The sequence below is a fragment of the Schistocerca americana genome, chromosome 5, assembly GCF_021461395.2.
Source record: "Schistocerca americana isolate TAMUIC-IGC-003095 chromosome 5, iqSchAmer2.1, whole genome shotgun sequence".
Classification (NCBI taxonomy): Eukaryota; Metazoa; Arthropoda; class Insecta; order Orthoptera; family Acrididae; genus Schistocerca; species Schistocerca americana.
The window spans coordinates 420,649,792-420,671,324 of NC_060123.1; positions in this window are offsets into that span (position 1 = coordinate 420,649,792).

Consider the following 21,533-nt stretch of genomic DNA (forward strand, 5'->3'; position numbering starts at 1 on the left):
CTTTCCTAACGAGCTCTGATTTCCCTTATTTTATCGCGGTGATCGTTCCTACCTATGTAGATCGGTGTCAAAAAAATATTTTCGAGTTCTGAGGAGAAAGTTCGTGATTGGAATTTCGTGAGAAGATTCCGTCGCAACGAAAAACGCCTTTCATTTAATGATTTCCAGCCCAAATCCTGTATCATTTCTGTGACACTCTCTCCCATATTTCGCGATAATACAAAACGTGCTGCCTTTCTTTGAAATTTTTCGACGTACTCCGTCAGTCCTGTCTGGTAAGGATCCCACACCGCGCAGCAGTATTCTAAAAGAGGACCGACAAGCGTAGTGTAGGCAGTATCCTTAGTAGATCTGTCACATTTTCTAAGTGTCCTGAGAGTAAACCGCAGTCTTTGGTTAGCCTTCCCCACAACATTTTCTATGTGTTCCTTCCAATGTAAGTTGTTCGTAATTTTAATACCTATGTATTTAGTTGAATTTACGTCTTTTATATTGGACTGATTTATCGTGTAAGCGAAGTTTAACGTTTTCCTTTTAGCACTCATGTGGATGACCTCACACTTTTCGTCATTTAGGGTGAACTGCCACTTTTCGCACCATTCAGATATCTTTTCTAAATGGTTTTGCAGTTTGTTTTGATCTTCTGATGACTTTATTAGTCGATGAACGACAGCGCCATCTGAAAACAACCGAAGATGGCTGCTCAGATTGTCTCCAAAATCGTTTATGGGGATAAGGAACAGCAAAGGGCCTATAACACTACCTTGGCGAACGCCAGAAATCATTTCTGTTGTACTCGATGACTTTCCGTCATTTACTACGAACTGTGACAACTCTGACAGGAAATCACAAATCCAGTCACATAACTGAGACGATATTCCATAAGCACGCAATTTCACTACGAGCCGCTTGTGTGGTACAGTGTCAAAAGCCTTCCGGAAATCCAGAAATATGGAATCGATATGAAATCCCTTGTTAATAGCACTCGACACTTCATGTGAATAAAGAGCTAGTTGTGTTTCACAGGAACGATGTTTTCTAAACCTATGCTGACTGTGTGTCAATAGACGGTTTTGTAATTCATAATGTTCGAACACAATATATGTTCCAAAATACTGCTGCATATCGACGTTAACGATATGGGCCTGTAATTTAGTGGATTACTCCTACTACCCTTCTTGAATATTGGTGTGACTTGTGCAACTTTCCAGTCTTTGGATACGGATCTTTCGTCGAGCGGACGGTTCTATATGATTTTTAAGTATGGAGCTAATGCATCAGCATACTCCGAAAGGAACCTAACTGCACAGAAGGTTGGGGGTTCATTACCCATCGAAGTGAATTAATTATATGGATGCCCACATTGTCTCTATGGGCAATGAATCAGCAATCTTCAGCGTTGATACACATTTACTTTCGACTTCCACTGGGGGTCTAAAATTAGCGAGCATGTAGGACATGGATAGGGACTGCGGGTTAGTAGCGCTAGGTGGGAGTATTGGTCCACGCAACTGCGACAAACACTGTGTCCGGCTGGCGCAGTTGTTTCAGTAAAAGCCTAGTAACCAGGAGATCCTGGGTTTGAGTCCTGATCTGGCACACATTTTTCACTCATCGCCGCCGATTCCTACGATCGGCGCCGCTAAAACCTTCAACTATTAAAATAATTGTGAATTCTGCACTGTTATCTTAACTATCTATATTTGTGTGCACTAACGGGAAAGAAATAGCAACACCAAGAAAGTGATGTGTGACATAAACGATAGTTGGTAGGCGTGCTTCCACATCTAAAAGATGATTCCTGTTAACATTTGACACCAGTCGCATAAGGACACTAGTAGCGCCACTATGAGGACACAACTAAGGTTTGCTTTAAATATACGCTGTAACAGTCGTGAGCAGAAAGACTTGATAGGAGTATAGCTACACGACTGCTACAAGTACATGATTGCTGGCAGCGGTGATCACGAGCAGGTACGGTTGTAAGACTACTAGGCGGCGGACGGTCACGTGGCACTACCGAGAGGGAGGACCATCGTGTTCGATATATGTCTCTGGTAAATAGTACTGCATCTGCAATTTGAGCAGCAGTTGGCACCACAGTAACACAACGTACCGTCACAAATCGGTTATTTCAAGGACAGCTCCGAGCCATTATGTTGTAGCGTGTGTTCCACTGACCCCAAATGATCGCCATTTGCGGCTTCAATGGTGTCAAGCGATAGCTCATTGGACGACGGAGTGGAGGTCTGTTGTGCTCCCTGATGAAAGCTAGTTGTGCCTCGGTGCCAGTGATGGCTGTGTATCAGTTAGAAGGAGGCCTGTTGAGGGCCTACAACCAACCCTTCTGCATGCTAAACACACTGGACCTACACCTGGATCTCTGCCTCGTGATGACTGGGTGTTGTGTGATGTCCTTAGGTTAGTTAGGTTTAAGTAGTTCTAAGTTCTAGGGGACTGATGACCGTAGATGTTAAGTCCCATAGTGCTCAGAGCCTACACCTGGAGTTATGGTGTGGGGTGCGATTTCTTATGGCAGAAGGATCACTCTCGTGGTTATCCCACGCACTCTGACAGTAAATTATACCTCAGCCTGATGATTTGACCAGTTGTGCTCGTATTCGTGAACACGATTCCAGGGGCTGTTTTCCAGCAGGATAACGCTCGCCTAAATACTCCTGTTGTAACCCAGCGTGCTCAACCGAGTTTCAACATGTTGCCTTGGCCTGCTCGATCACCAGATCTGTCTCCAATCGAGCACATATGGGACGTCATCGGACGACAACGTCACCGTCACCAGAAACTAACATTAACTGTCCCTGTATTGACCGGCCAAGTGCAACATGCACTAAACTCCATCCCACAAACTGACATCTGGTACTTGTACAACACAAAGTAGGCACGTTTGCATGATCTTACATCCAACAGTCTAGCGGTTTCGCCGATTATTAATGAACCAGCATTTCACATTTGCAATGACTTACCTCAACCTTACATTAACATGGGATTTTCCAATGGTGATCACTTTAATATGGTACCTATACAAATATATTCTCGAAACTTTATTTCTCTACGTTATTTTTTGGTGCTGCTATTCTTTTTTCATCAGCGTATATTTATAAAAGTAGTTATTTGTATATGTATGTACATATGTATGTATGTATGGTTGTAGACCACTGGATAGATTTCAATCATATTTTGTGTATGTACCACCATGTGGAGAGAATATGTATGTGCCTAAGGATCACCTCCCGTACCTGCCAGAGCTGTCGTGGGGGTTAAATAGGGTACACATGGAAATACCTCTACTGCATCTAGGGATATGGGTTTGGATTATAAAGAGTGACATTCAAAAATGTTCCAGAAACAGTCTCTATTTAAATGACTTGCATTATTTAAATGCGTGAAGCGGAATATGTCTTCTGTTCGTGTTATTCAGTCTGCCAACCAGGTCACGACAATGAGCACTGTAGCATATTTTGATACAAATGAAATATATGTATGTATGACATATTTTAAATGTAAGTAAAATGTACCTATATAATATTGATACAAGAATGTCTGTAACAACAATTAATCCCGTGCATATTTTCGAAAAAAATGGACGTCAAAGGAAGGCAAGGCGGATCACTGTAATCACGTGTACAAAAAGGAACATCAGTCAATACGATGAACCTCTGCTGCTCTGCTAGTGCAGGGACAGAGTCTCTCGCCAGAATACTCGAGTTTAGACTGCATGATATGATATCTGGACTCTTAGTAATGGTACAGCAATATACACAGGGGTGACACAGGTAATGGAGTACCTCCTAATAACGTTCGGACCTCCTTTTGCGCCGGCCGGTGTGGCCGAGCGGTTCTAGGCGCTACAGTCTAGAACCGCACGACCGCTACGGTCGCAGGTTCAAATCCTGCCTCGGGCATGGATGTGTGTGATGTCTTTAGATTAGTTAGGTTTAAGTAGTTCTACGTTCTAGGGGACTGGTGACCTCAGAAGTTAAGTCCCATAGTGCTCAGAGCCATTCGAACCATTTGAACCTCCTGTTTGCTCGGCGTATTGCAGCGACTCAAAAAAATGGTTCAAATGGCTCTGAGCACTATGGGACTTAACATCTGAGGTCATCAGTCCCCTAGAACTTAGAACTATTTAAACCTAACTAACCTAAGGACATCACACACATCCATGCTCGAGGCAGGATTCGAACCTGCGACCGTGGCAGTCGTGCGGTTCTAGACTGACGCGCCTAGAACCGTTCGGCCACACCGGCCGGCCTGCAGCGACTCGATGTGGCATGCATTGAGCAAGTCTTTGGAAGTCCTCTCTAGAAGTATCGAGCTATGCTGCCTCTATGGCCGTCCCTAACCGCGAAAGTGTTACTGGTGCAGAATTTTGTGCACGAACTGACCACTCGATTATGTTCTATAAATTTTCGATGCGATTAATGTCGGACGATTCGCTCGAAATTTTCAGAAAGCACTTCAAACCAGTGTCAAACAACTGTGGCCCTGTGACATGGCGCATTATCGTCAATAAAAATTCTATCGTTGTTTGGGAACATGAATTCCTGAAAATATCCTCCAAGTACACGAACATAATCATTTCCAGTCAATGATCGGTTCATCCACGTAAAAACAGCTCACATCATTATGGAGCCGGCCGAAGTGGCCGTGTGGTTCTAGGCGCTACAGTCTGGAACCGCAAGACCGCTACGGTCGCCGGTTCGAATCCTGCCTCGGGCATGGATGTGTGTGATGTCCTTAGGTTCGTTAGGTTTAAGTAGTTCTAAGTTCTAGGGGACTGATGACCTCAGACGTTGAGTCCCATAGTGCTCAGAGCCATTTTGAACCATCATTATGGAGCCACCACCAGCCTGTACAGTGCCTTGTTGAATACTTGGGTCCATGATTTCGTGGAGTCTGCGCCACAGTCGAACCCTACTATCAGCCCTCACCAACTAAAATCGGGACTCATCTGACTACGCCACGGTTTTCCTGACATCTAGGTTCGAGCCGATATTGTCGCAAGCTCAGGAGAGGTGCTGCAGGCCATGTCGTGCTGTTAGCAAAGGAACTGCCGTCAGCTGACGTAGCCCATTAACGCCAGATTTCGCCGCACTGTCCGAAAGGAAACGCTCATCGTACGTCCCACATTGATTTCTGCGTTTATTTCACGCAGTGCTGCTTCTCTGTTAGCACTGACAACTCTACTCAAACGCCGCTGCTCTCAGTCGATAAGTGAAAGTCGTTGGCCACTGTGTTGTCCGTGATTAGAGGTAATTCCTGGAATTTGGTATTCTCAGCACACTCTTGATGCTGTGGATCCCGGAGTACTAAATCCCCTATCCATTTCTGAAATGGAATTTCATATGCTTCTAGCTCCAACTACTATTTCGCTTTCAAAGTCTGTTAATTCCCTTCGTGTGGCCATAACAATGGCAGATACATTTTCGCATTTATCACCTGAGACAAATGACCGCTCTGCCAATGTCTTGTATCTTGAGTAGCGATATTATCGCCAACTTTATACGTGCATGCTGCTGTCCCACGACATTTGTCACCTCAATGTGCAGGTCTTACACGAAACATACAGATGTGAGAGGACATTCGTTTTTATTATTCTACTTATCAAGACGTATTTTTTTCTATAAAAGTTTATTCTTTTCTTTTACACCGACAACGCACTTCCCACTACCCCGTCCATTGTCACCGTTTCTCCCTTACCCTGAGGTATACCTTTAACAAGGTGGAGAAAAGGACTTACGGAGAGAGGAGTCATCTAGTGGTACACTGAAATCCAAAGAAACTTTTACACTTTATTGACATTCAGAAGCCGTGCAAGCAGAAACAAAATTAGCTGAACAGTCATATTGTGCTCTACCATGATATTCGATAATAATATTTCACATTAATATTTCATACATACACTTTTAAAAGTTTTCCAGTTAAATGACATTATGTAGCATTTGACTTGATTGACCGCCAAAATTGAAATCAAGCTCAAGGCCTTAAAAAGTTTTTCAGTAGGTACAAATATGAACTTTTCCTCTGCCTGTGTTATGACATTAGCGTTTACTCATAATGTCCGCTACCACCTTGTGTTCACAAAATAACTATACAATTTTTTCCTTTTAAAATCATAAAAATTTAAACTTACAGATCATAAATTCAGGAAAATTACTCAAATAACATAGGTTTCGTGAAAAAGACACGCCAATAACTGCTTGTCAATTAATACACAGTGAAGCAATATACAGTTGCATACATAGCTTCGCACATTCTTCTTTTTAATGTCGAACAACATTTATTATATTCAACCGGATCGAACAAATAATTAATTACAGTTACTTACCCCTTTGACCTTTCGGTTCCCAAGATTACTCATGCCTCAACATGAACTAGACATCTTTAACAATACATTCAGCTTCAGCTCGCCGTACCGCAGTGTGTCCTCATATTGAAAGTTGTGTAGCGGTCACGACTTGCGTGGATTTTTAAAAATCCCGTTGCTCTCAGTCAAAATGACACTCTCTGGCTGCTGGTTTCATGACTTGGTGCTTGCAGTAGCTGGAGAGAGGGTCTCCTCTCTCATGATGGGCAGTAAAGAGGAAGTATCTATCAGTATTGGCCGCTTTCAGAGACTGTGGTGAGAGGTTTTCCTGGTTGTATCGTCGAAGTGAAGTAATTTATGTTGAGGTGCTCGTCCGAAAGAACAAACACCACTGACCTGACTCACCAGCTGTATTCAACACATGAAGAAAGAAGTATCCGGCATTTAGTTGCAGTGGTGCATTAACAGAAATCAAAGGCGACCAATGAAAATCTGTGCACACAAGGAGTCGACCCCGGATATTCCGCATTCTGCGAACGGAGGTCTAAACTACCTCGGCCATCCGAGCACATTCCCCGCCAGACCCGAATCTCCACTTGTCGCACGTTACTGAGTAGCTTCCCCTATCAATTAATCCACTTGCTCGCATGATGGATGTGCACACTGTTGTGTATTCTGCACTGAACTATTGTAACGCCATCTGGCATGTATGTAATACATAGTTGTGGTGTCTGTCCGAAAGAACAGACACAATCGCTATATAACATACAAGGAGTAATGGGTATGACAGCAGATATTTCTACTGGCGACTGAGGATGGCCTCTTAAACAACATAACGTCATTTGCAGATTAATAGTTATAGCTATTACAAATCGTATGTTTTTTGGTTGTGTAGTACCTCCAAGAACATTTGGCAAGGCTGATTTTCTCCTGTGCAGCAGGTAAGTGTTGAAGTGCGGATGCATGGATGCAAAATGATTTGTCTATACTCACACACACAGTCCACCTACGGCCATGCAGCAAACGTCAGATCGTCAAGTTTGTTGCATGTATGAATATTAAGGTACCACACAGAAAAATACCTGCTTTTATACTCGTTAGACCCTCTATATAAGCCAAACTGCGTTAAGATATTTCATTGCGGCTACGAAACAGTATGCGATCCCTTGTGAGAATACACTTAGGTCGCGGGCAAGTAGAGTAGAGTATAGGGGACGCTACTCTATAGCGTTCGGCACATATTGAATTGAGTCGGAACGGGTGATGTGCTCGGATAGCCGAGACACAGTACGCCTCCAACGGCGGAGCGGCTCGAGTACCTGTTTACGTCCACTCGTGATGTTTACCTCTTGTGTTTGTCTCGAGTAAATGTGCTATAGACACATCATGGCTCACACATGTAGAATGTCACCCATCAAGATCAGCTTCGCGGCTATATTCGCACGACCCAAAGGTTTCGAAATCGAACGCTTTGAAATCGAGCACAGGACGTATTACGATTAATGTTGTTTACCTTAAAATGATCAACGACACAGTATGTGATAAAATTTTACATGGCCAAAAGAAAGTGGGCAATAATTCACACATTCTGACGGGATTGTAGTGACCGTGTCAATCGATCACGCGAGACTCGGACTCCGCATTATTAGAGTCTTGAACTTCCCTTCGAGGTTATGGAAGACGTCGTCGTCAGTGCTTTATAACCACGCTGACGCGAACTAAGCCAAGGCACGAAGAAATGGACAACTTTTACGAATACCCCATTCTTAACTGGATGAGGCAAGTTCAAATCGAGCTTGCAAGGTACGTACCGTATTATTTTATTGTTGGTGGCTGTAGAGCGATAATTATTTACGACGGGCAGCCCAGGATCTGCTCGGGTTGTGGCAAGGAGTACTATGTACGCTCAGAGTGCGTCCAAAGGAAAGTAACTGAAGTACTCCCATCCATGACAGCATCCATGCCTCTTACGCATGGTGCCCCGTCCGGAAGGAGGCCCTCTTGCACTTTCCTCACCATCAACTGACGGACGATCCCACGGCACAGTCAACGCAGGTGGATGACAAATCGTCCAAGATGTCAGACGAGGAACATCTCGCTGAGCTTCTGCTACAGAATTTCGAAATAGCATGCATGAACAGAGATGAATACAAAAATCGGTCGGCTGAAGTACCGACGGCCGATTTTGTCTCCGTCTTTTAAGACGACGGGGCTTTCAGATAGCATTCGGATATGGAGATGAATGTACGAAAGCGCAAAGAGAGGTCACCAAAGCGGCGGAAGAAAAGACGTCGCACACCATCGGATGATTGCTTTCTCCTTGGGGGAGACGATGTACGCGAACAGGCTGGGGTCTCCGACGACTACAGACATTATACAACTGCGATGGCCCTTCTCCTACATCAGCGAAACGTTTAAGGTAAACCCCAGGAAGTTCAATAAGTCGGAAGTAGAGAAAGACATGGCCATAACAGCTGAGGCTGAGAATGTCCAGCCACAGAATTTGTCTTGGCTGAACTGGGCCAATGATAGTATCGCGGCTGAGGCGTCATTTCCCCACAGAGCTCACTTCATAACTGATGATGGCCGACTCACTCACGCCACCGACGGAGCGCACACTGAAAAGGACAATGAGAGCCTAAAATGCACACAGCACTACAAGTACGACGTCAACAGGCGTTCCGCAACGCATTCATTATACTAATACCATACGATCACGGATAAAGACGACCTTACTCAAAGATATGACACATGCAGCACACATAGACATGGCACTTTAACAAAAATATCCGTCGACTAATTCCCGTCCCTCTATGGTGACAATAGCTTGATGCCATAAGCTTCGGGAAACGGTAGTGGCATAGAGATGCTCCTTAGGGAAGACCTTGTAGCGGAGGACGTCACCTTCCTAACAATGACAAGCGGAATGACTGTGGCAGTATTTGTACTGCTCCTTATCAACATCTACGCTTTGTCAGGCACAGACAAGCAAAGAGAACGATTACGCTTCTTCATGAAAAAAAAATAGTCTCTCTCTTTATAGGATGGCACGCTCATTACATCCTCGGCGGCGACCTCAATTGTGTGCCGGCGCTGAAGGAGCAGTTCTCACCTTATAACCCATGTCCAGAATAGAGAACACTGCTACTAGACCCACAGTTCGTGGATTCGTGGGAACATGTCCAGGGAGCCCGAACTGGTCATACATACACTATGTGATCAAAAGTGTCCGGACACCACAAAAAGCATACATTTTCCACATTAGGAGCATTGTGCTACTAACTACTTCAAGATACTTCATATCAGTGACCTCAGCAGTCATTAGACACCGCGAGAGAGAAGAATGGGGCGCTCCGCGGACTTCGAACGTGGTCAACTGAATGGGTGTCGTGTCATACGTCTGCACGCGAGATTTCCACATTCCTAAACATCCCTGGGTCCACTGTTTCCGATGTGATAATAAAGCGGAAACGTGAAGGGACACGTAAAGTAAAAAAGCGCACAGGCTGATCTCGTCTGGTTACTGACAGAGACCGCCTGCAGCTGAAGAGGGTCGTAATGTGTAATAGGCAGACATCTATCCAGAGCATCACACAGGAATTCCACACTGCATCAGGATTCAGTGCAAGTACTATGACAGTTCGGCGGGAGGTGAGAGAACTTTGATTTCATGGTCGAGCGGCCACACATCACGCCGGTAAATGCCAAACGACGCCTCGCTTGGTGTAAGGAGCGTAAACATTGGACGACTGAACAGTCGAAAAACATTGTGTGGAGTGACGAATCACGGTACACAATGTGACGATTCGGTGGCAGGGTATGGGTATGGCGAATGTCCGGTGAACGTCATCAGCCAGCGTGTGTAGTGACAACAGTAAAATTCGGAGCCGGTGGTGTTACGGTGTGGTCGTGTTTTTCATGGAGGGGCTTGCACCCTTGTTGTTTTGCGTGGCACTATCACAGCATAGGCCTACATTGATGTTTTAAGCACCTTCTTGCTTCTTACTGTTGAAGAGAATTTCGGGGATGGCGATTACATGTTTCAACACGATCAAACACCTGTTCACAATGCACGGCATTTGACGGAGTGATTACACGACAATAACATCCCTGTAATGGGCTAGCCTGCACAGCGTCCTGACCTGAATCCTACAGAACATCTTTGGGATGTTTTGGAACGCCGACTTCGTGCCAGGCCTCATCGACCGACATCGATACCTCTCCTCAGTGCAGCACTCCGTGAAGAATGGGCTGCCATTCCGCAAGAAACCTTCCAGCACCTGATTGAACGTATGCCTGCGAGAGTGGAAGCTGTCATCACGGCTAAGGGCGGCCCAACACCATAGTGAATTCCAGCATTACCGATGGAGGGCGCCACGAACTTATAAATCATTTTCAGACATGTGTTCGGTTACTTTTGATCACATAGTGTGTGTAACTAGCCACTCTGTCTCCCCTATCGATGGCGTCTACTTCATGCGCCGCCTTCAGTCTGATAACCATTACGCAGAATTGTGGTCAGCGGCCTTCACCAACGATATGGTATATATCTGCACGCTCGCCCTTGAGGACAGCTGGTGTGGTGAAGGCGTAACTATGGAAAATGAATGTCACCCACCTTTAAGCTCCAGAGTGTCACCAAGTTATTGAAGAAGTTTCGAAATCTTGTGATGGACGGCATTGCGTTGGTCGTTGGTATGTACCAAATGTGCATTGATGGCGTTGGGACGCGAACACTCACAGTGGAGACTATAGACTTTAAACGTCTGTTTCACGGTATTACGAGAATGTACCAACCAGATGACATCTCTTGAAGGAGAGGTGGTGGTACAGCGAGCCAATTCAAAAATCATTCCTACTATGCATCCTCCTCTGGAGGGAGCAGCTGTCTACCCGAGCACTAGATCGAGTCACATAAGCAGTACCGGTGAGCCCTAAAACATTACATTGACAAAGAGGATCGCGTATATTTGCCGACACAAAATGACATATCGTGTGCCTTAGTTGATCATTATACTCGATTACACGCTGAAGAAGAACATGACAGGATACCTCTACAGGACGTTATTCAAACGCTCTTGGGACTCTCGATCAAGAGGCCTTACTACTGGAGGAATGTAACGAGGACGAAGTGGTAGAAGCTGTAAGCAAGGGGGCGCCCGGCATATCGCCGGGGCCGAGTGGTATACCCAAGGAGTTTTACGGCGCCTTTCGGTACTTGATGCCTCCCTGTTGTACTGAAATCATCCTTGAATTAATGAATCCTGACGTGCCATTTCCACCTGCTTTTGTAGAGAATCTGATCGTCCCAGCACGTAAACCTTCAGGCGGCGCACGACTTAGAGACTAATGCCCACTAACACTATTCACCTGCGATTTTAAGATTTTTACGAGATCGATGGCAGCACATCATACAAGAATACTGCATCGCGTGGTGCCACTTGACCAGATATCCCTAGGCGGTGACAGCAACATCCAGAGGGCACTCGGCAAATACCGCAGTTCGATCGCACTGGCGAAAGCATGTCGACTACGTGGAGCTCTGATTTCCATAGACTTAGATCGAGACTTTGACAGTGTCAGCCGTACCTACATTAGGGAAATGCTGACACAAATGAAGTTCCCGCAGTCCTAAATTGCCACACTGATATGGTTACTTCACCAAGCCATCTCTAAAGCGCTTCTTAATGGCCGATTTGTAGGGCCCCTTGCTATTACTATATCAATCCGAAGGATGTCCCTTATCCACGATCGTATATGCATTGTGCCTTGAACCACTTCTCCCGCTTCTAAGTGGCCTTCGCCAATAGTTGACAGGACTTCACTTTTCAGTACATGGCGTATGTGGACACCCTATTATTGGTGGGGCGTACTGGCAACGACACAAATGCGGGGTTGGATTGGGTCAATAGACATGGTGCCTCTACGAGTGGCCGTATAAACGTAGGCAAGTCGGTCGCCCTGGATATTGGTACTGGACACCCGTTGCAACCTTCCAGATACTCGACAGTATAAAGTGTATGTGGAACGCGTTCATTAACGATGTACGACGCACGCCGGGGATCTACTCCAGGAGGTTGCTGCAAGTCGTCCGGAATGGTGTCAGCGCGAACGGCTTGCGCTCAATAAGGCATGATTCAACGGATCGCCTACATAAATATGTACTTGCTGTCACGTGTCCCTCCACTACGCAAAGATTTTTCCGATGCCGGAGACTATTGCTCGACGCATACGGCGGCATTCTGATACTCCGTCAGCCCGAGGGGCCTCGGGCTCGTGCACGTCCACGATCGCACGAAGGCGCTTTATCTCAGAGTGGTATTGAAAAGGGTGAACAGACAACAGGCGAGTATGCCGGGACTCTTGATAGACCAACTGGCACCAGCTTCTCGAATTGCACTGCTGATTTTAAAGAACTTTTTTCAACCATTTCATCATATCCGAGATTTTTTCTTGAATATAAGTACGTAGTGACAGACCTAGTGGCCAACAGACCGTCGACAGCAAGCGACATCCATCGAATACTCAAGAGCAAGCGCCCCACCAACCCTATGGAAGCGCGGTACCCCACAATCCACTGACCGGTGATGTGGCAGTTAATTCACCATACCATTTTTGACACAGAAACACGACCAACGTAATACCCTGTGGTTAACGCGCGGTACCCCGCAATCCACTGGCCAGCAATGTGGAAGTATATCCACCATACCACTCTTGACACAGAAACACGAACAGCGTGATACTCGGTAGTTAACGGTAAACAAGTCACCGCATCCTGACTCGAGCCATCAATATGCTCAAGTCCCCATTATGCCAGTGTGTCAGGTTAGAGGTGATGACACACACCGACTTACGTGCGGCCCTTTTGGAGAAATATGGCATCTAGTGCCGAGGTTAACTTCCTGCCTTCTCAGCGTAGGACAACACGTCATTGACCCTACGATTGTTCTTCTTCTGGACAGAACGTACTGCCCACGAGACAAGACCAACGCGTTGATACGGATACTAGCCAAAGCGGTGCATTGCCCGCTTCGTGACGACCCGAAAAATGTGCTGGACCTCTGGAATCACCTGCATGAACCACATACGGCGATTGAATGCACCCATTTTCTAATTTCCTGGGAAGAATCCTCCTCGCAGCTGGAAAGTTCCGGGTGTATGAAACTCAATTGAACACGATGAAGAGGCATGAAGTGGCCATGGGGAAAGGGTTATCTCCTTCAGTTCTACGAGATGCAAATCGCTACTTAACTACTAATAATTCAATGGGCCAATTATCCTGTTAAATTCACATTTCCGTCGTGTATCTATCGTCTGAAGCTGAAATTTGACCACACATGCAAGTAGCAATACCACTCCAACTGTGTGCAGAGTAAGTAGCTCAATTAAATTGCTCTATTATTATCTGTACCAGCATAATTTTTCAGCCACCATCAGTCTGATGTCAGTGTTTGCCAATTGATATCTAACGTAATGAAGTATTGTTTTATTAGGTTAGAAACGCTACACGTATTAACTGGACCACATCATTGGTCTTAATAGGTCTGTGCAATATTACTCACACGTCGTACTGAAGTCTGCCTTGTGCCCTATTCACTCCTGACTCTGGTCATTTACCAGACAGTACTTACATATACGAAACTCTTGTTGTTTAAGCAATAACGTTCCAATAATATCACACTGCTTGTGTTTTGTAAGGCCCCAAGAAAATTATTTCTTCTTCATGTTTGTGAAATATGAAATGTATCGATCAAATAGTTAAGAAGTACTTGTAACGCTTTCTATGACAATAAACGAAGGCGCAACCTTCACACTTTTTCTGCAGCTAGCAAAGAGATGCTTTTCTGTTTTGTATCGTCTCTTGTTCTTCAGCTTTTGATATCTTTGTTTGAAGCTGTTCATGTGAGAAATGCGAAAGTGCTGACTTCGAGCTCGTCCGCCAGATTGGTGTGATCCAGATACTAACTATCCAGTTATCAGATTTTTGATCGTGCATCAGTGAATCTGCGGCTCTCAGAAACAAAGCCCGATATTCAGTTAACAATACAGCTTAACGCGATTGAGCGATCGCATTATGCACTCGCCTTTTCAAAATTACGCTGGGCCATATTTGTAACTTTGCGTTTCTCTCCATCACCAGCCTGCAGTAATAGGAAATCACAGAACTACTCGCCTAATTTCAGTTACTATTTCTGAGTTGACGTGGGGTGTGGTAGGTGGTAACAACTATATTCATTACATTCTCTTTCTTTCTTTAACCTTTGTTACCACTTGCGTCATATGTCAAAAAGCAAAGCCGATGAGACTGAATTGCATCCCATCTTTCCTAGTAAATCACTTGAAATTACTACCCTTGAAGTTGCAGGACCATATCTTACTGCCCAAGTAGGCGTAATATATATCATCGCTCGGTGTGATATTTTTACCAAATTCGTAAAACTACATGCCGCTAAGTCAGCTACAGCTGCTGTAATTATCAAAAGAATCTCAAGTAACTGCACTCCGACATTAGGAAACCCCGTAAGAATATCCATTAGGAAGGATATATCATGATATACACTTTATCAACATATTAGCTGGGTGGAATATCTTAGCTTATATGAGCATGTAGTGGATCACCTTCATATCTATGATACACGAAACACTCCTGCAGGATTGATGCTGAACGTTAGTGAAATCGATGAGTGGGTGGATACTTTCAAAAAATTCCACGAAATGCAGAGGAGAAGGTAAGAACTTGTTAGACGTTCTCACTCGTCACGCACATCTTATGAAATTACAGTACGCAAAAATCTAACATATACATGAAATTATGAGGTGGCAAACCATGTGTTACTATGAACTCGCCGAAAATCTTCGTAGGCCAATCGCAAGAATAGGAAACTGAACGAATATCTCTGCAGGACAAACATAAATATAGGAGATAGGTATTACTTTATGAATGACCATACATCATTACACGTTGCACATGCAGGTTGTTATCTACTCATGAATCCTAGAACTACAAAAAAGCAAAGTTTCTATCCGCATAATGATTTAAAGAAATTTTAACTTAAACTGAACCCCGTAAATGAATAACATGAACTGATCGACGACAGTGCGCGACACGCTGAACTCCGAATAAGAGAAAAGTCACATGAAACGCTGTTGGGCGTACTTGAATTAACACACTAATCAGTGAAACTGCAGATTCGTGAATTATGTCTAATGAATACTTAAGTCCAAGTATCAGATGACTTAGCTTTGCTTTGGAGTGAACACTTCACTCACAACATGCACAAGTGTCATGGACATAAAAGCCCCTTACGTTGAAGTTGTTTCTATACACCTGCCTAATATCGTATAGGGCACCCGCCAATACGCAGAAGTGCCTCATCACGACGTGGCTCGGACTCGAGTAATAAGTGAAGTGGTACTGGAGGGAACTGACACCGTGAATCCTGCAGGGCTGTCCATAAATCCGTAAGAGTACGAGGAGGTGGAGATCTCTTCTGAACAGCACGTTGTAAGCTATCCCAGATTTTCTCAACGATGTCATGTCTGGGGAGTTTGATGGCAAGCGGAAGTGTTTAAATTCAGCCACTCTGTAGCTGTTCTGTGTGGCACTGTCTTGCTGGAAGTGCCCAAGTCCTTAAGTCCGTCGGAATTCACAATGGACAGCAATGGATGCAGGTGATCAGACAGGATGCTTACGTACGTTTCACCAGTGAGAGTCGTATCTAGACGTATCAGGGGTTCCGTACCACTCCAACTGCACACTCCCCACACCATTACAGATCCTCCACAGCTTGAAAAGTCCGCTGCTGATATGCAGGGTCCATGGATTCAAGAGGTTGTCTGCATACCCGTAAATGTCCATCCGCTCTATACAATATGAAACGAGACTCGTCCGACTGGGCAACATATTTCCTGTCGTCAGCAGTCAGATGTCGGAGCTGATGGGCCCAGGCTAGACTTAAAGCTCTCTGTCGTACAGTCATCAAAGGTCTCCACGAGTGGGCTTTCGACTCCGAAGGCCCATATCGATGATGTTTTGCTGAATGGTTCGCACGCTGGCAGTTGATGATGGCTCAGCATTGAAATCTGCAGCAGGTTGGGGAACGGTTACACTTCTGTCACGTTGAACGATTCTCTTCCGTCGTCGTTGGTCCCGATCTTGCAGGATCCTTTTAGGCCGCAGCGATGTCGGAGATTCAATGTTTTACCGGACTGTTGATATTCACTGTACACTAGTGAAATAGTTGTATGGAAAAATTCCCACTTCATCGCTACCTTGGAGATGCCGTGTCCCATCGCTCGTGCGCCAACTATAACACTATGTTCAAACTCACTTAAATCTTGAAAAACCTGCAATTGCAGCAGCAATAGCCGATCTAATAACTGCCCCAGATACCTGTTGTCTTATACAGGCGTTGCCGACAGCAGCGCCGTCTTCTACCTCTTTACATATCTCTGTATATGAATATGCATGCCTATATCAGTTTCTTTGGCACTACATTGTACGTATATGTATAATTGCTTAAGGAAGAAGTGCAAGAATACCAACTAATTTTCATTATGGTATTTTGTTGTGTTGATAAATACACGGCCAGAACATTTATTAGTACACCATTTTAGAGGCTTCCAATTAACTCACGGTTTATTGTTGCAACTGCATATGGAGCGCATGAAACGAATACATCTACAAATCAATAGAACAAGCGGTTGTCGGGTACCAGATATCGACCTAAGCTGAAACACTGACATTAGAACTTGTAGCCTCCACATGTGGCACTGAAGGAGCTGGTCCTGGCATCCAATCGATCACACAGATGGCGAATATTTTCCTGGAATACATTATTCCACGCATGATGCACTTGTTCACATAGTTCTGTAAGAGTTGTTGGTGAAGAGCCGCATGGGTATATTTTCGTCCCACCATATCCCACATGTGCTGACCAGGGATGTTGCTGTACTTCTTGCAGAGCTCGTTGGGTTTCACGGAAAGTGTGTGGGCGAGAATTATCCTGTTGGAACAACACATCATCTTCCTGTTGCGAAAGTTACAAAAGAACGGGTCTAAGAACATTCTGCAAGTACCGAGTGCTGGTTAGCGTCCCCTCCAGAAACACCAAAGGTGAACTAGGGCTGTAGGCCTAGGGTGGCATGATGGTGTCTTGAAGCAATGCACTCTACGGGGCAGCACGCAACGGATCTACATCATATGCTCATATGATCGTCACCTGCATACAGGCAGACTCTGCTTTCACCGCTGAAGATCAAGTGACGCCCTTCCATCTTCCAGTGATCCTTTGACGGCATCAATCGAGCCGTGCACGTTGATGATGTCGCGTGTGTGGTAAATGGGCTAGAGTTGTGCTTGCTCGTAGTCCCACTCCTAACAACCTGTTTGCAAGAGATCGTGTTGAAACGTTTGAGCAGCAAGACTCAATTTAAAACTACACTCACACGCCGGACATAGCCCAAGTCATAAATTAGCCTAAGTCAAACTAAAGTGAGTAAAAATTTTGTAGTATATAGGATAGAAACATAAACTTCCATTTTTTCAAGAAGCTAATATTATTGTACGATTGTTTCATGAATCCTGTAATGTTTGCACTGGTGAGAATATGCGAGCAGACACCAAGGTGGGATGAAAGTAATCGACGCTGTGTATGCGGACTGCGAAGCGTGCCAATAGAGTTCACTCTCAGTCGGCCATTACCGATAAGTTGACGTCACAGAAACCACTACAGCAGTGGACTGACATATTGCACCAGTTCCCGTACGCAAACACGTCAGTGAACGCAATTATCCTCCTGTCCATAGTACAGTGATAGTGCTCAGACATTAAATTAACACATCGTGTACAAATAACTCCAGTGACAGTGACTGAAAGTGACTTGTGAATCTATTTATTTAAGACATGTAAACTGTATATATATTTATCTCGTATATATCAATCCTGTAATTTTGTTGTATTTATAAGTTGAATGAGGCAACGGCCGTGCCGCAGTGGATACACGGGTTCCTGTGAGATCAACGAAGTTAAGCGGTGTCGGGGTGGCTGGCACTTGGATGGATGACCATCCAGCCACCATGCGCTCTTGCCATTTTCCGGGGTGCACTCAGCCTCGTGAAGCTAATTGAGCAGCTACTCGACCGAACAGTAGCGGCTCCGGTCAAAGAAAACCATCATAAAGACCGGGAGAGCAGTGTGCTGACCACACACCCCTCCTATCCGCATCCTCAACTGAGGATGACACGGCGTTCGGATGGTCCCGATGGGCCACTTGGGGCCTGAAGACGGAGTGGTCTTTTTATAAGTTGAATAACTACTCACGTGACAGACTATACTGTAGTCACTCGAGGCAAATGTAAGCTCCAAAGAAAATTTTTATTTCTTCATGTTTATGTAATATGAAATGTATGGACCACAGAGTCCGCAAATGCTAGTAAGTTGTTGTAGCACTTTCTGTGATAATAAAGGAAGGCACAGCTTAGGTATTTTTTCTATGGCCAACGACGAGATGCCTTGCTCTTTCGTATGGTCTTTTCATCTTCTCCATTTTTGTCTGCAGATATTCATGAAAGAAATGCAAAAGAGGTGACGTAGAACACGTCTGCGTTTGGCATAATACAATTACGGATTAGCAAAGTATCAGATCCTCTATCTTGCACCAGTGGAGTCGCAGTCTGTGAGAAACGAAGTCCGACATTCAATTAACCACGAAACACGCCATTGAGCGATAGCGTCTAGCATCCAACCGATATGGCCACGAGTGCAGGAGAGAGGTTACAGATGAGGTCGTGCTGTTAGCAAAGGCACTACGTCCGATCGTCTTCTGTCATATCATCAAATTTCGCCTCACTGTCCAATGTATACGCTCGTCTTACGTCCCATATTTATTTCTTCGGATAGCACTGCCTTGTCTTTATCACTGACAACTCTACGTGAACGCTGCTGCACACGGTCGTTAAGTGGAGGCCGTCGGGCTCTACGTTGTCCATGATGAGTATTAGTTACTGTTGTGCCTGAAAATTCGCAATTTTGCACAAACACTACTTTTATTTATGTAAGTTACAAGGTTGATAACTGAACAACAAAACAAAGGTAACAATAACGATGCCAGAAAAAGTCTCCTAATTGAGGCAAACAGAAGTTCATTTCCAATTTTCCACTAAGGTTCATGGTACCACACACATACACTAGTAAAAGTCCAATTCAGAGATCAAGACGTAATCTTCATCGGTCGAAGTCAACGAGGTCGGCATCTGAAGTGAACTGAACTTCGGGGCTGGTTCTAGCCCCTAAATAGCTGTCTCCAGCCAATCAGGTTTTGGCGTAGTGATACTTCCTGCAGGCCATGACTCGAGTTCCCTCTGCAGGATGTAGTGCTCCGAATGTCTGTTTCCATTATCTTGTATGTAAGTAGCCAGTGTTTACCATGGTGCTTTTGATACACCTTGGACATAGACAACCCTGTTCCCTGTGGTGTAATATGGGTTGCCGGCTCTCAGGGGCTACCTTGGCTCTGGCATAACAGTTACTGAAATTCGGTATTCTCCGCCCACTCTTGATACTGTGGATCTCGGAAAGCTGAATTCACTAACTGTTTCTCACATAGCAATTTCCCACGCGTCTAGCTGCAAATACCACCCCATGTACAATGTCTGTTACTTCCCATCGTGTAGCCATAATCAAGTCGGAAACCTTTTCACATGAATCACCTGAGTACGAATGCCAGCTCCGACAATCACGGCTCTTTTATACCTTGTGTACGTGATACTACTGCCATGTTCATATATGCAAATCGATATCCCAAGACTTTTGTGACCTTTGTGAAAGTTAGATATAACAAAACTTCATGGCAATACTTCATCAGTTTAATCATTATAAGGTAAGTGTCAATAACATCCCAAGTAGTCGCTGTACGCATTTGCCATTCCATCGATTAATTAGCTCACGTCCACAAGATGGCTGCCAATTAGAAAGAACCGTTGTTCATTTGGATGTGGCTACTTCTTTGCGACTTCCTTTCTGTGCTCACAGTAGGTGCCAACCAGAGGAGACAACAATAGTCTGTGTTCTGTCTAGGGTGTTGCTGGATGAGCAGGTGCAGTAGGCTTTGGGGGACAGTGTTCTGTTTCTTAGGCCGATGAGGCCACTGCAGCTTGCAGGATGATGCTGACTGCGTTCTGGACCCTGCGTCCAGGCCATGTAGCTTTACACAAAGTCTCATTGAGAATAGTCTTACCCTTGCTGTTCCAGAAACTTTAAAATGTTTCTGCTTTTGGTAAGTTATCTGGTGTGTTGAAGAAGTGTTTTTTTTCATTTCTTAGAACTGCTATAACCAATTTCGTGGCTTGCTGTAAGGTCATACCCTAATATATATCTTTGGTTTTTTTTTCTTTTTTGTATGTCGATCCAATGCTTACCAGAATGCAGTGGCTTTTACTAGTATTGTATTTGGCAGTGTTTCCTGTTTAAGTTTAAAAATTCCTGTGACTGAAGAATATACTAGTATTTTCTTAAACACGTATGTCTAATTATGACTCTAGTTTCTAGAACATGCTATCAATGGGCTTCCTTTCCTTCTGCGAGAATTTTAGCCAAGGCACGGTCACAGTTTTTAAGTAAAGTCCCATGCCTGCTAGTGGATGAAGATTACGATTGCCAGTTGGCTGCACTTAGTGACCTGTTGCCGAGTTCCTTTCAACGTGGCCCGCTTGTGTTTCATCGCACACCGACCTGTCGGTTGGGGAGGTGAGGCCATTGACCACCACTACCCCACCACACAAGACATTCACATCTACAGAGGCCATAGTTTTACAGCATCATTGTTAGAATCTATACAGTTGGTACAGAAAATCTAAAACACAATAGACCTATCTTTCACGCTTAGTATGTGTTATCGTTATATGTAGCATCATGTTTTACCCTTCATCAGCTCTTCACGCTATCTGTTATTTTCTGTGAGGTCAAGTGGCATCAATACCTTGAAAAAATCCATTCCAATCGTTTGCCGGATTTGTATCCAGTTTCGGAGCTGTAAAAGTATTCGGCAACGGAAATCCTTTTAATTGTTTTATAAAACTTGTTCATGGTTCGCTTTCCATTTAAAGTTCTTTTTCTTCGAATTGATGTCACGCCATAAACACACTCAAGTCCAGATCCGAAAGCAGTGTCGTCAACAAAATACAACGCTTAGCACTGAAAACAAGT